Here is a 14,161-nt window from a genome sequence, read left to right on the forward strand (position 1 = left end):
CCCATGTGGTTGGTGGGGCTGAGAGAGCCCTTATATTACTTCTCAGTCAGAACAGATTTATCAGTGCTGTGGCGAGCCCAAGGTCACCCAGCTGGCTGCATGTGAGGGAGTGCAGAATCGAACCCAGCATGCCAGATTAGAAGTCTGCACTCCTAACCACTACACCAAACTGGCTCTCAGAAGCTGCAGCTAGTGTAAAATGCTACAGTTAGACTCCAACTGCCAGGAGCTTGTGATCCTGCAATTTTGTTGACTGCCAATCTGCTCCCAAGTACAATTCAAGGTGCTGATTTTGCCATTTCAAGCCATATATAGTTTAGGAATGGGCTATCTAAACAAACTTCTTCTCCCATATCTTCCTGCTTGGGAATTAAGATCATAGGGAGAGGCCCCCTTGATTGTCCTGCCAATCAAAAGATTACCTGGTGAACACAGGAGCCTGGGTCTTTTCAGCACCAGCCCCACAGCTATGGAACAGCCTCTGCAGGGAGGCGCACCTGGCCCCTTCACTTTCAATCTGCTGGAGGCAATTTAAAAGAGTTTCATGTAGGACTGCATTTGACCATTTAATTTTTATTTATTGGCAGGTCTAATTGGGATTTTAAATTGCAGTTGGGGTTTTGTAGCCCCTATAATTTCTTCTGCAATGTGGGCTATTGTTTTTATATCTCACTGATATTTCTCCCTGAGACTTTCTTTAATTCTTTAATTCTTCCGTTTCCTTTCTTTTAATTCTTTTAAGGCTCTTAAGTCCGAAGAGCATTTGTTGATTTTTTTTCCTAATCTCATGTGCCAGTTTCATTTCGTCATAAAATCCTTTGATGCCTTTTTCTTAATCTCCATTCCCAATTCTGTTGTTACTACAACTGCTGCACCATACATCAACTGACTGGTTTCAGTTATGTTTGCTATATGAATTGTTTCAATTGCTGCATTAATATTTACAATTAGTCTTGCAACTTCTTTCTTTGATGTTGTTCTGAGCACAGGTAATCTTTTTGTCTTCTTTGCTGTTGCTATGTTAATATGCCAATAATGCTAAAGAGTCCAATACCTGGATTAAAGTATCCACAGACTAGGCATGTTGAAAATCAGATGTATTGACAAGCAGGGAATCCATAAAGATTTGGAAGGGCTACTTCTTTTCCTCCTGTAGAGCCTTCCCTATAATTCTCTCTTGGTGACCACAGTATCCAGTCTTTTTCTGCTTCCTTCTGTCCTTCCAGATCACCAAGCTTTCGTTCTCATGCCCCTATCATCATGTATTATTTACTTCTTCCATACCTTAGTTTTCTTCCTAGTGGAAACTCAAAGTAGCATGCATCATTCTCTTCTCCATTTTATACTCACAGGAATCTTGTGACATAGGTTAGGATGAGAGTGTGTTAGTGACCCAAGGTCACTCAGAAATTTTTCCATGGCAAGATGGGGATTTGAACATGGGTGTCCCAGATCTTAGAGTGTTACTCTAACCACTGTACAAACTGCCTCTTGGTTTTCCTTCCTTCCCTACTCCTGGCAGCCTCTTCCTGCAATTGCATATCCAAATTATAGAGGTCATTCATGTTGCTCAAGAAAGTTGTGTAGTGGCTGGCTATTGCCAGGCCAGGCTAAATTGTGCAAGTTTTGTGAAGGCTGCCATGGAACCCAGAGAATTTGTGTTGTTTCAAGTTGTCCAGTAGCCAGCATTGTAACTGGATGAGTTAACACCAATTGTTGGTAGCATGTTGCTTGCTGTTGGACCTGGCCTGAAGGGCAGGAAGGAGGAGTGTAGGATGGACTGAGAGACCTTGTAAATTGTTCTGTTTTCTACCCCTGCCTTTAACTAGTGGAAATCACAGTTTGAGGATTGGCAATGTTGTTTTGGTTGCCTAGCATCTCCCACAATAGTAACTGAGATCTCCTTTCTTAAGTTTACAGATGCTGCTTTCATAATTTGGGGACAGTAACCACCAACTAATTTATTTTAGGTTTCAGATTTTTCTGTAAGCTTGGTGCTTCTCCTGTTTGAAGAAGTATCTGTTTTATCTGTACATTCATGGCTCCAATCACTGGATTGAAGTATCCACAGATGGGGCCACATTTGGAATTAGGTATAATGATATCGTTAACCACTCCTACGGAGCGGATAAAATAAACCGATAAGGGCAACTGGGGAGGAGTTAGGACGGGCCCTGTCCAGGATAAAAACTCGCAGGGGCAAATCAGGAGCTGCGAAGCACTCAAGGGCCAAGCAGCCAATAGGGAGCCGTGAAAAGCCTCGCCCAGGCCACCAGGGGACCCACTGCGCAGACGGCACAGACCTCCAGCATGGTGAGTCCTCCTGCCGACCTCTCCTCCCCGTCTTCGACGCGGTGTTCCTGTTACTTTCCCACCCTCTGCACTCACGCAGCCACCAACCCCTAACTAACCATCCCTCGATCTTTCCGTGCCGTCGCTGCTTCCCACCCACTAAACACATGCACTCACCCACCGTCAACTACCCCCTCAATCCCCCAAACCCTTTCCACGACAACATGACGCCCACCGGCCGCCTCTCGAACAGCTGCCCTCCCAGCCCTTCCCACCCCCACCCCGACTGTCCCTGTCCCCTCACCACCACACTCACCCTTATGCCTTCCCCCGCTTTTTCCACCCCTTTTCACCCCTTCCCACAGTGCCGGCGGCAGGCCGTGCGGTACGCACGGCCTCCGCCAACGCACTGGAATGAACCAGGCATGCGCAGACTCTCGCGCATGCCTGGTTCCCCTGGCCGATATGTAGATGCGGCCCCGCCCCTCGCCCTGCTCCCCAGGCCACGCTGCCCTGCCTCCCCGCGGCAGCACCTCCTGAAAGCTCCCTTGCCGCTACTGAAACAGGCATTCGCGGACTCCTGCGAATGCCTGGTTGCCCTCGCCGCCGCGGCCCTGACCCTCATCCCGCCCCCCAGCCCAAGCTGACCTGCCTCCCTGACGCCGCATCTTCTTACAGCTCCCTTGCTGCCCGCCGCTCCGCACAGATAAGTGGGGGAACATGTCTCAGCTCGCGGCCACCTGGACAGGATGCCAGCGGCCTTTTCCCAATCCCATAACAGCCTTGCCGCCTCACGGACGTGGTGAGACTGTCCCCGGGGATGGGAGAACGCCCCTTATCGTGGATGCCAGGCTGCGCAGCCCCAGCCCCCGGGCAGCCTTCATCCTGCGAAGGCTTCCCTGGGGCGGGGGTGCCTAGCTCCCATTTTATTCCTGCATAAAATGGGCTTTAGTTCTAGTATATGCATAAAGTAGTCCTTCATTGGTGGCATGTTGACAACCGGCTGCTAAAATAAGCATTTAAGTATGAATGTGTATAAACTGAGGTGAAAATTAAAATAATGAACAGGCCAGTCCTAGCCTGACAGATTTCAGTAGGACTAACTTCCAACTGAGTAGCCATAGTAACCAGCAAAAGAGAACTAACATAGATATCCTCGTCCTCCTCCTCCTCCTCCTCCTTCATGTTCCTTTACAAGTTTTATTTCACAATTACCAAACTGTCCAATCTTTAAATATTCTCTACAAAGTTATTACAGCTTAGATCAACAGAACTATATGCATCTCCCACCCCTGTATACAGACACATGCACATACAAACATGCATGCAGATTTGCTGTAGTTTTGATTTGCACATGTGAAATCTGAAGGAGAATTCTTATTTTCCTAGAAGCATCCAACATTTTCTTTGTGAGTTCACCTAGCTGTAGGCAGCTGTCAGTTACTTGTTTCTTGCTGGCATCTAAGTCAGTAGAACCCCTGCTGTGTTTATGACAAACTTCTCCTAGTTTTGGAGCCTGCTTGGGTAGACAAGCTGTCTTCTAAATTGTGTGGGGACTGGATGGGGGAGGAGGAGATGGATTATAGAGAAGCTCGCCTTAATTCCCACAAGGCTGAGATGCCTAGAACACAGCATTGACCAGGGAAATCTGTCAGTCATTTTGTTACACCTGGTTGGTTTTGTTGAACTCTGGCCAGACAAAAGGTAAGTCTGAATTATATACGCCACTTTGCTCCTAAAGTAGGGACCTGGGGCATGAGCAATGTAAAGGGCAGCATTTTGTTTTAAAAAATGAGACTGAACATTAGACTCAATAAAGTAGACATTTTGAAATGTTTAAATTTCATAAATTGTTTAAGTGTGTTACAGAAATACAAGAGTTTTCAGAAAAGTTGTTGTATTGTAGTCTGGTGCTGTTAAAACGACAACGGTCTTGAATTATGAGAGAAGAAGAGATATCCTCTGTCACATGCATAATATTATAAACTTCAATCACGTCTGTCCTCCTTAGATGCTTTTATTCTGTATTGAAAAGTCTTAGGGCCGTTCCGCACAACTTAAATATAACTGAAGTCTTACCTTTTGTAACTGCTATTAATTTAATGTTCCGCATGATGTCGTAAACAAACCGCAAAACTCCCGCCAAACTCCAGCAACAATAGGAATTTTATAGTGCTTAGGGGGAAATCCAGAAAAGCGGATTCCCTCCCAAAAAACTGCTACACTTCTGAGCACAAGCCACAACACATCAGCGAAAGACATGTGCGTTCTCAAAATAGTGGTACAAAGAATGCCCCTCCCTAGCTCTCGCTCCTGAGCTTCCGGAGACGCAATCGCCATTTTTTCCCTTCAACCAGCGAAAGCAATGAATAAGCGAGGCTTCTTCAGCTGAACTCACTCCACTGAATTGCTTAACAGTAAAACAAAGCTCCCTTCTGCAATTGTCTTTAAAGTTTCTGAGCACAATACAGCCACCTGTCGACACTACCCGTAATTTCGACCAGAAATTGCACCCATGGAGGGGGGGATTTTTTTTTTACTTGAAGAGTGTGTAAACGATTAAGCACCGGCTCCTACGCCAGTGAAAAAGGTCTTTCTAAGACATTGAATTAACAAATATTCATTGCTATTGTTGTTTTCAGGTTTTTAAAAAACAGTTTTTAAAGGGACAGGGGCTTTTCAGGAGCATGAACATAACAGTGCATTGGCTGTTCTGTTTGATTGACAGCCAGGGGCGGGAAGAAGTGCGGAAAAATATTGCCTCCTTTGTTGCGATTCCAGCAAGACTGGAAACCTGTGGGGAATGAATAGACCGCTACTGGGACTTCAAAATTCCACTAGAATTGAAGGTGTGAGGAATGACAAAATTCCACTATTAAATATAGCATTTCTGCATACTGCAAACATTTAGCAACATTGGTCATTGTGCGGAATAGCCCTTAGTCTTTCTAGCCTCTCCTCACAGGAAAGGTACTCCAACCCCCTAAGACATGATGCCATCTTATATTGAATCAGCCCACTGATCCATCAAGGCCAGTATTGTCTACTCTGACTGGCAGCACCTCTCCAGGGTCTCAGGTGGAGGTTTTGTACTTTGCCTAGTACTGGATCCATTTAACTGGTGGTGCCAGGGTTCAAACCTAGGACCTTCTGTATGCCAAAAAGAGGCTCCAGTCTCCAACTTTTGGGGAGGGATGATTTCTGCTGATTTCTCCTTGTTGTAGCATATTGTACTGTATCCCACTCTGTTTTCAAGAATTTCCTGGTCTTTATCAGCAACTTGGGATGAGTGCACAGGAGATAGGAGGAAACGGTAGTGAGAAGGAGAAAAACCTTGTGAATTAATATAGTCCATTGTGGTTTATTGGATTCAATCTATGTGGCAGAACAATTTATGGGCCAGAACCAACTTTATGAGATTCAATTGTATGTTATGTGACATATGCAAACTATAACTTTAGATTTCCCTTATCACAAAAAACTTAATGGTGTCTAGTGTTACCATTTAGTTTTATTGAAACATATGCTTTCTTGGGATAGAGCCCACTTTATCAGTGGATCTATTGGACATTGGAGGTAGTATCCCATTCACATAAATGTTGAACTCATCCTGTCTCTATCATTGCATTAAAATGGATCTATTCAGTTAACATGACAGTAGTGGAAGTCATTCCTAATATTATCCCTAATATCAGGCTACCTTTTCAGCCTGGTATATTCATAACAGCTGTTTTGTGGGAAAATCTGTTTTAGTTCATTAGACTCTATGCCTTCTTTGATATTCAAGCAACCATATACCACAGTCTGTCGATTCTATAGTATCTAGGCAGACATGTATATATATCCTGCTGATTTTCCATATCCCATCATTTTTTCTGACTTGTCCATTGTATCCATATTCTCATTTAATACCAGACACTTTAGTTCTCCCATTGTAGTTCGAAGGCTTTTGCTTATAAACATCTGTACTTCATATTTTTTTCTTTTCCCTGTTCCCTTATGGTATTCTCCTTATGGTATTCTCCTACTATTGTTCTTACCCATCCCCAGCTAGATTATCAGTTAACCCATTATTCCTTATGAATGAGTCAGTCCCTTAACAGATGCTCTCCATCTTCTGTGGGTTTCTTCCCAGAGGAGATAGGCAGTGGCTCAGTAGGAGAGCATTCACTTGTCATGCACAAGGTCTCAGGTTCAACTCCCAGACCAATTCTGCACTTGATAAATACAGTGAAATGCTTACCATATAAAGACAACGCATTTTGGGCATTTTGCATGGCATTGCCAACCTCCCATGTCCATCCAGAAAACCACAAGCAACATCCTTCATTTTAAAGCGCTAGTTGGGGAATTGCATAAGTGGATTCCCCACCCTAAAAAATATGAGCTACAGGAGAGCAACCAACAGACCACATGCTAAAGAAATGCATGGAGGCAAAGAAGCGCTATCTCCGCCTCCAATGTCCCACCCTCACACTCACCTCCCTCTCCCTTCTCCTGGGGATGGTTTTGTGGTTGTTGTTTTTTTTTTTAAGTAAACTGCCTGGAGCAACAAACAGATGTTCAAGCATGCAGGCAAAGCAAAAAATAATTCTTTTTTTAATTAGTTAATATTTATTGATTATACACACACACACACACACACACACACACAAGATTGTCATTGATTAATTGATTCTCTTGACAGATTCATCCCCCCTCCCTCACCTCCATTCAGTCATTGGTTAGTTTGATAGTCCACGAGGAGCTTCCATTGTTTCTGGAATTCATTTTCCGGTCGGCTATTGACTAATACTGTCAGTCTCGCCAATTTAGCAAAGTCAGATAGTTTTTCTAGCCAAAGTTCTTTACCCAAAGTTGTCACACAAAGCATGCATCTCTCTATTCCCCCACCCCCAAATCAGGAATGAGATTTTTTTTTTTAAGATTCCAGACTCCTGATTCAACAAGGGATGGCATTATAAAAAGCACTTTGCATCTATGGAGAAGTTTTACTAAAAAAAAAATTTAGTGGGCATCGCAGGCCCTTTAAAATATTGTGAAAGGGATTGGTTGCCTGGCTTGATTGACAGATGGAAGATAGTCATGTGTAAAGCGCATTGCTCTCTTCCACCATTTCAAGCAGAGCTTGCAGAGTGTAAGAAGCGCGAGAGGGTGGCAGACGCAAGTGAGAGAGCCAGAAGATGAGGAATGACCAGATGCACAATAATTTTTAGCGCTATGTCATTTCACTGGTGTAATACTGTTTTTTTTCGATGTGTGGAAGTGCTCCCAGTATCTCCAGTTAAAATATCTGGCAGTAGATAATGTGAAAGACCTCTGCCTGCAACCTTGGATCGCTGCTGCCAGTCTGAGAAGACACTGACTTTGATAGACCAAGGATTTGATTCAGTATAAAGCAATTTCATGTGTTCATGAGAGGTTTAAACACTTCTCTGCAATCTTTGTGCTTTAAAGCTCCAGGCCTCTGGTTCACATCAGTTCAAGTGCACCCCATCTATTTTGTATAGGATCAACTTCTCATGAGCATTATTTGGTGCTTAACAAAACTAAGCCCTCCTCCCAACACAAACACACTCATACATTTAGACTCCTGATTGCCATTGGTCTAGTCAGCCCCACATTTGAAACATGAATGTTTCTACCTTAGAGACTGGGGGCTTAAAAGTGTCTGCATAGAAACCTAATTTATTTCTTCCAGAATTGCATGACTACACTTCCAGTATAATTGGTGCCAACAGGCTCCTCCCCTGCACTAGTTAGCTTCCCAGCTCCCATATATCCCAGTACTGCATTTCATATTCTCTCTCATTCTAATTCATTCCCTCCCTCTATCTTCTTCCTTCCACCTCAGAACTTCCATGTGTTTACTCAGAATTTGCATTAGTGAATCTCTCCTATTTGATTTCTCGGTTGAGGCCACACCATGGCCGTGTGGACAAAGAGGTTCTCTGCCCTCTCCTTATACAGCATTTGAGGTGCCCCCTGACATTCAGAAGTATCAACATAACATGTTCAGCTACAACAGGTGTGCAGCTATTATTCTCCACTGAGGTCCTTTCCCTACTCTGCATTTTGCTCCTTCAGAATTCTTGTTTAATGAGAAGGCTTCCTGTAATAATTTCTTAAGGAATTTGCCACTGCTATTGCCCCTTCAGCTCATTGGCATCTCCCCTCCTAGCTTCATGTTGCCACGGTGCCAGTGCCTTTCCTTGATACTCAGCGCTAGCATCTTTCACATCTGCCGTCTACTGGGTGTCCGCGTCTGCTGCTGCGCAAAGAGAAATGAGTGGGGGGTGGAACCTCCCACAGAAGCCTGAAACTGTGCAAAAGGAGACCAAGTGCCACACCAGTGACAGTGCCGATAGGGTGTTAACAGTCAAATTAGCTGGAAAAGGCCAGTCAAAACAGCACATGTAAAACCCCACCCAGGCTGCCCTTTAAATTTGCTGTGACATGGAGTGGAAGATGTGGAAGCATATTTCTGCGTAATTAATTCAAAGAATGAGTCTAATGGCTAATGCTGTCATTTGTGACTGTGAGGGAGGTCTGAGGCTGGAGCAATCAGTGAAGGGAAAAGAAAAGTGCTTGGAGGTCAGAAGTGGATGTTAAAATATTTTGACAACCCCACATCCAAGAGGCTGGCTTAATGAAATGCGCTAGCCAGCACCTTTTTAAGAGGATGTAAATGGAATACATTCATTCCTCTCTGGTGTGCCACTCTGTAGCTATGGGCTTGAACACTGGGCTGGCTATTAATCACTGTTCCCCATCTGTCACAGCAGGGCAATATTGAGAACTGGGTTTTAAAAAAAATTAAACAATAATAGCATTGACGGCAAATCATATTTATTTATTTAGAATCTGATACATTGCCTCACCTGGGCACTGCTGGAGGTAGTTAGATAGGGCTAGGCTTTGGATTCAACTCCGCATTCCCATTTTTCAGTGCCTCAAAGCTACCAAAGAATACAACTCCGACATACAGAACTGGTTCGAGGTATTTTGTGACCTCAAGCAAATTAGATCTGTTGCTTCCTTATATGCTACTGCCTACCCTAGTCAAGAGCCTCTTGTGGCGCAGAGTGGTAAGGCAGCAGAAATGCTAGCTGAAGCTGTCTGTCCATGAGGCTGGGAGTTCAATCCCAGCAGCCGGCTCAAGGTTGACTCAGCCTTCCATCCTTCCGAGGTCGGTAAAATGAGTACCCAGCTTGCTGGGGGGTAAACGGTAATGACTGGGGAAGGCACTGGCAAACCACCCCGTATTGAGTCTGCCATCAAAACACTGGAGGGCGTCACCCCAAGGGTCAGACATGACTCGGTGCTTGCACAGGGGATACCTTTACCTTTACCTTTATAACCATATATATAAGAGCCTCTTGTGGCGCAGAGTGGTAAGGCAGCCGTCTGAAAGCTTTGCCCATGAGGCTGGGAGTTCGATCCCGGCAGCCGGCTCAAGGTTGACTCAGCCTTCCATCCTTCCGAGGTCGGTAAAATGAGTACCCAGCTTGCTGGGGGGTAAACGGTCATGACTGGGGAAGGCACTGGCAAACCACCCCGTATTGAGTCTGCCATCAAAACACTGGAGGGCGTCACCCCAAGGGTCAGACATGACTCGGTGCTTGCACAGGGGATACCTTTACCTTTACCTTTACCCTAGTCAGCGTCTGATAAAGTAACATCCACAATGAAAATCAGTATAATAGTGATTAAGCTCATTGACAATAAAAAATTAAAGATATTAATTATGAAGGCAAGTACTCTACATTATTATTTTTAATCAAGAAATTACTTATTTGATTTTAAAAAGTTTTAGCTTGTTGGTTGAAGTAAAAAAAAGACCAGATGGTGTGAAGTTCACACACAAGTTACCCACTGCAAAAAATAAAAATAAAAACACCTTGGGTGATTATCTGCCTCATCTTTGAATATGGTAGCGTGATATAAGCCACCGAAAGTTCTTTGTAGGTATTACTTCTTAAGCAGGCACATATGAAAGCAAATGGTTCTTGATATATCCTTAACACTATTTCGCTCCCTTATATATTTGGGAAACAGCCTCCTGGGAGGAGACTGTCCAGGGCCCTGTCTGTCCAGGTCCACCCTGATTGGCATTCCCCCTCCAGCTCCCACCCTCCCTTCTTGCCTGCTAGAAGCCTTGTGGCTGCAGTCTCCATTATCACCCACGAGGAGAGAGGCAGCAACAGGACTTTGTGGCCCGCAGGTACTCTCCTGCTGGGAGGGAGCCCATTTCAAAGCCCATTTTTAAAATGGGCTTTGATACTAGTAGATATATATATGGTATAGATAGAGGATGGATGGATGTCAGGAGCACAGAAAGCCAAAATAGGACCTGGCAGTCTTCAAGCAAAGGTTGGATACACACTTTTCTTGGATGCTTTAGGATGCTTAGGGCTGATCCTGAATTGAGCAGGGGGTTGGACTAGATGGCCTGTATGGCCCCTTCCAACTCTATGATTCTATGATTCTATGACTTGATATTAATTTCCTATCTGGAGGTTTTTGGACAGAGTTATGGGGAAACAAAGAACATAGAATCATAAAGGAGCCACCTAAGCTATCCAGTGCAACCCTCTGTTCAATGCAGGATCAGCCTAAAGCATCCACAATCAGTATCTGTCCAGCTGCTGCTTAAAGACTGCCAGTGAGGGGGAGCTTACCACCTCCTTAGGCAACCTATTCCACTGCTGAATTACTTTGTGATTTTTTCCCTGATTTTTAACTGATACCGTTCTATATGTAAAGCCATTACTGTGAGCTCTATCCTCTGCTGCCAACAGGAACTACTCCCTCCTCGAAGTGACAACCTTTCAAACACTTAAAGAGAGCAATCAGGACCCCTTTCAACCTCCTCCAGGCTGAACTTTCCCAAGTCCCTCTGCCTTTAGTCATTGGGGCCCTCAGGCCCCAAATCACCTTCATCACTCTCCTCTGAACCCTCTCAATTTTGTTGGCGTCCTTTTTGAAGTGAGGCCTCTGGAACTGCACACAGTACACGAGGTGCTGTCCTTTCCTTTCTCCTGAGAGTTGACTTCATTTCAAAGAAGACCATTTTATATGTATGGTAGTGATCCTGAATGGCATTCATGATCCATATCCTCTAACCTTTGAGTGATTTGCACAGGTGACATGTCATCAAGTGGAGCAAATATCCCAAAATTTATGCTGTGTACACTCATGAGGGCATTTAAAACATGGATGGAGAGGAGAAGTGCTCCACACTGCTGGCACAACTTCATGCCTAATTTCCCTTGCATGAATGATATTTGCCTGCTGTAATTGGTTAGCAAGAGCAACCTGTACTACCAGATAGATAAGTGTATACAGTTGCACAGTTGACGACATACCACTGCAACAACAGTTCAGCATGAAATTACAGAGCCATTATGCACATGCATCTGTGGACTAAATAGCTTGAAAATCTGGCTATGGCTGCATAATTTACATTTATACAACATGCTCCTATGTGTGTGCATTGTGTGCGTGTTTGTTTGTTTAGCAAAAGATACAATGTACATAAAAACAATCTGTCTCTCCAACACATTTCTCATCAGTTGTTCTCCAGGAAAGTAAAATAAATGAATGTGTGGATATACATAAGCAATTAAGCTGTTGCTTACCCAAATATTATACACCTCCAGGTACTTGGTGAGGGAGAGGGAATCAATAAAGAATATTCCCAGGTCAGCAACAGTCACCAATCCCCTTTGCAAGCAGTGAATAGTATGTTTCCCCTTGTCCTAGCCGAAGGACAGAGTCTATAGAACACAGACTCTGTTCTGTTATTCCCTTCAAAGCATCTGACAAACCCTCGTTTCCCCCCTTGTGTGGTAATAACAGACCTGACTGTACTGTCAGGGGTGTGCCAGAACTTTATGCCTGGCTGACCCATAATGCTGGGCTGCTCTTCCGTCACGCTATGCTGCCTTTTAGCTTCATGCAGAGCTTGCCTCAAGCAGCTCTTGCCAGCCTCCTTGATATTTTGGACACAATTCCGAAAGAACACCAAGTCCACAGCCCTCCTGTGCAGTTTGGACTGCTCTTTCTTCTTTGCTTTGGCTAACAGGAAGCTCGGGGACGTGTGGCTAAGTGGGATGGCACCTCTGAAAGGATGAAAAGGGGCCACCAATACTGGACGCGCAGGTCTTCAGAATGGGGACACAAAGCAGCTCATACTGTTCTCCATTTTTTCCACATCAACCATCCTACGAGGTAGTTTATGGGGAGAGAGTGACTGAATCAAATTCACCCACAAAGCTTTCAAGGCAGAATGGGGATTTGAAGCTGGGCCTCTCAGTTCCGAGTCCAACAGGATATTTCTCATGCCAGCACCCCCATGCTTCTCCATTATTATTATTCTTAATATTTACATCTCATCTCTCTGTGCAATTTTTTTTTTAGCAAGGCATCTTGAAATGAGAAGAACTCTAAAAACAATAAAATAACAGGCTACAGGGTAAAGAACAGCAGCAATACAGACAAAAATGTAGCAAAATAATTCAAAGTTGTACTAGAGTTGCAAGGGCTGTGACTGAAGGCAGGTCCTGATATAATGTGCGAACTGCACAGTTCCCTAAAGTGTGGAACAACTGTGCTTGCACATGGTTCCTGATCAGAGAGGACACCAGTGTTTCCGCACTGGGAACTTCACTGCCCCGGCTCCCATCTGGGAGCACAAATCTGGGGCGGATGAGGTGTACCGGGCCAAATACACCCCCACCCAGAAGCAGGAATAGGCGGGACAACCTGCCCTGGCTCAAACTTTAGCCTGAAGCCCGGTGCAAATCTGCCAGTGTGGAAACAGCCCTGATGATGCTTCTTCAAATGGTCTCTAAGCCCAGTCCTCACCTGCCAGGTTTTTCTCTTGGCTGATCCTAGCCTACACAATAGACATTGGGTAAAATAGGGATCCCCTATCCTCTGAAAGTGCTTCCAGGGTGTGGCAGTACAGGGATACCCATGCTACTGCTGAGCAGCTGTAGGCATGGCTGGAACAAATTCCTATCATGAAATTGCTTTAGATACTCTGCATCTGGTGGGGGGGAGGGGGAGAGAAGGAAACGGCCAAAGGATATAGGGTTGCCAGCAGCATTTTAGGGTGCACCTCCAGATTCTCTTTTTCCCTCCCCTCAGAAGGCCTGTAGGATTCTGGAGGAACAGGAGAATGAACAGTCTCTCCTCTTGGGTGAACTCAGAAACTGGAAGACTCTTGTTCCCCAAGTTCAGCCCAAAAGACAATTTCAGCTGCTACTTCTCCTGCTGCTGATTCACAGCAGCTGGAGGAGAAGCATCCTAAGCAGCAAACCCCTGCCCAGCACCAGCACCTAACTTTGGCACCTCTTCTGATGGTGCTCCAATGGCAGCCTCAGTGAAGAGGACCTTGCAGTCAGGAGAAGGAGTGGTAGAAGGCTACTGTAGGGCAGGTCTCCACACAAATGAGCCAAAAGCTATAGCTTTTCTCCTTTCCCCCTCTCTGACTGACTACTGTTCTTCCTACCCTTTCCTCAGGGCTCCACTACTATTTCTTCTGTCTCTCATTCCTTCCCCCTAGACTTGCAGTAAGATACTACTACCCCTATAGTAAGATAGCGGCTACATTAGGCTACACTGCACTGCAGTCTAGGTCTGAACATCAAGTAAGGTAGTAGCCAGACCCCTCTGCACATAGTTTATCGGGTATTTTATCGGCAGCATACAAAGGAATTCCTTTCACACACACTGCATCAGATACTAATTGACAGCACATTGCCTGGATGAAATGGATATTTGGAATAGCTGTCAGTTCCATCTAAAAGTGCCAAAATACACTGTATACTCCCAAGCAGTGTAAAAAAAACCAAAAAAACAA

The 14,161-nt window shown here is 44.8% G+C and overlaps 1 long non-coding RNA gene across 1 annotated transcript in view; it reads right to left on the reverse strand.

Moving 5' to 3' along the window:
- The window catches only part of LOC143831094 (uncharacterized), a 33,664-nt gene extending 21,678 nt beyond the window's left edge, over positions 1-11,986 (reverse strand). The window contains exon 1 of the long non-coding RNA XR_013228709.1: positions 11,934-11,986. This is a non-coding gene — a long non-coding RNA (uncharacterized LOC143831094). The remainder of the gene's footprint in view (positions 1-11,933) is intronic.
- Positions 11,987-14,161: the final 2,175 nt, after the last annotated feature.

The sequence above is a fragment of the Paroedura picta genome, chromosome 3 (assembly GCF_049243985.1).
Source record: "Paroedura picta isolate Pp20150507F chromosome 3, Ppicta_v3.0, whole genome shotgun sequence".
Lineage (NCBI taxonomy): Eukaryota > Metazoa > Chordata > Lepidosauria > Squamata > Gekkonidae > Paroedura > Paroedura picta.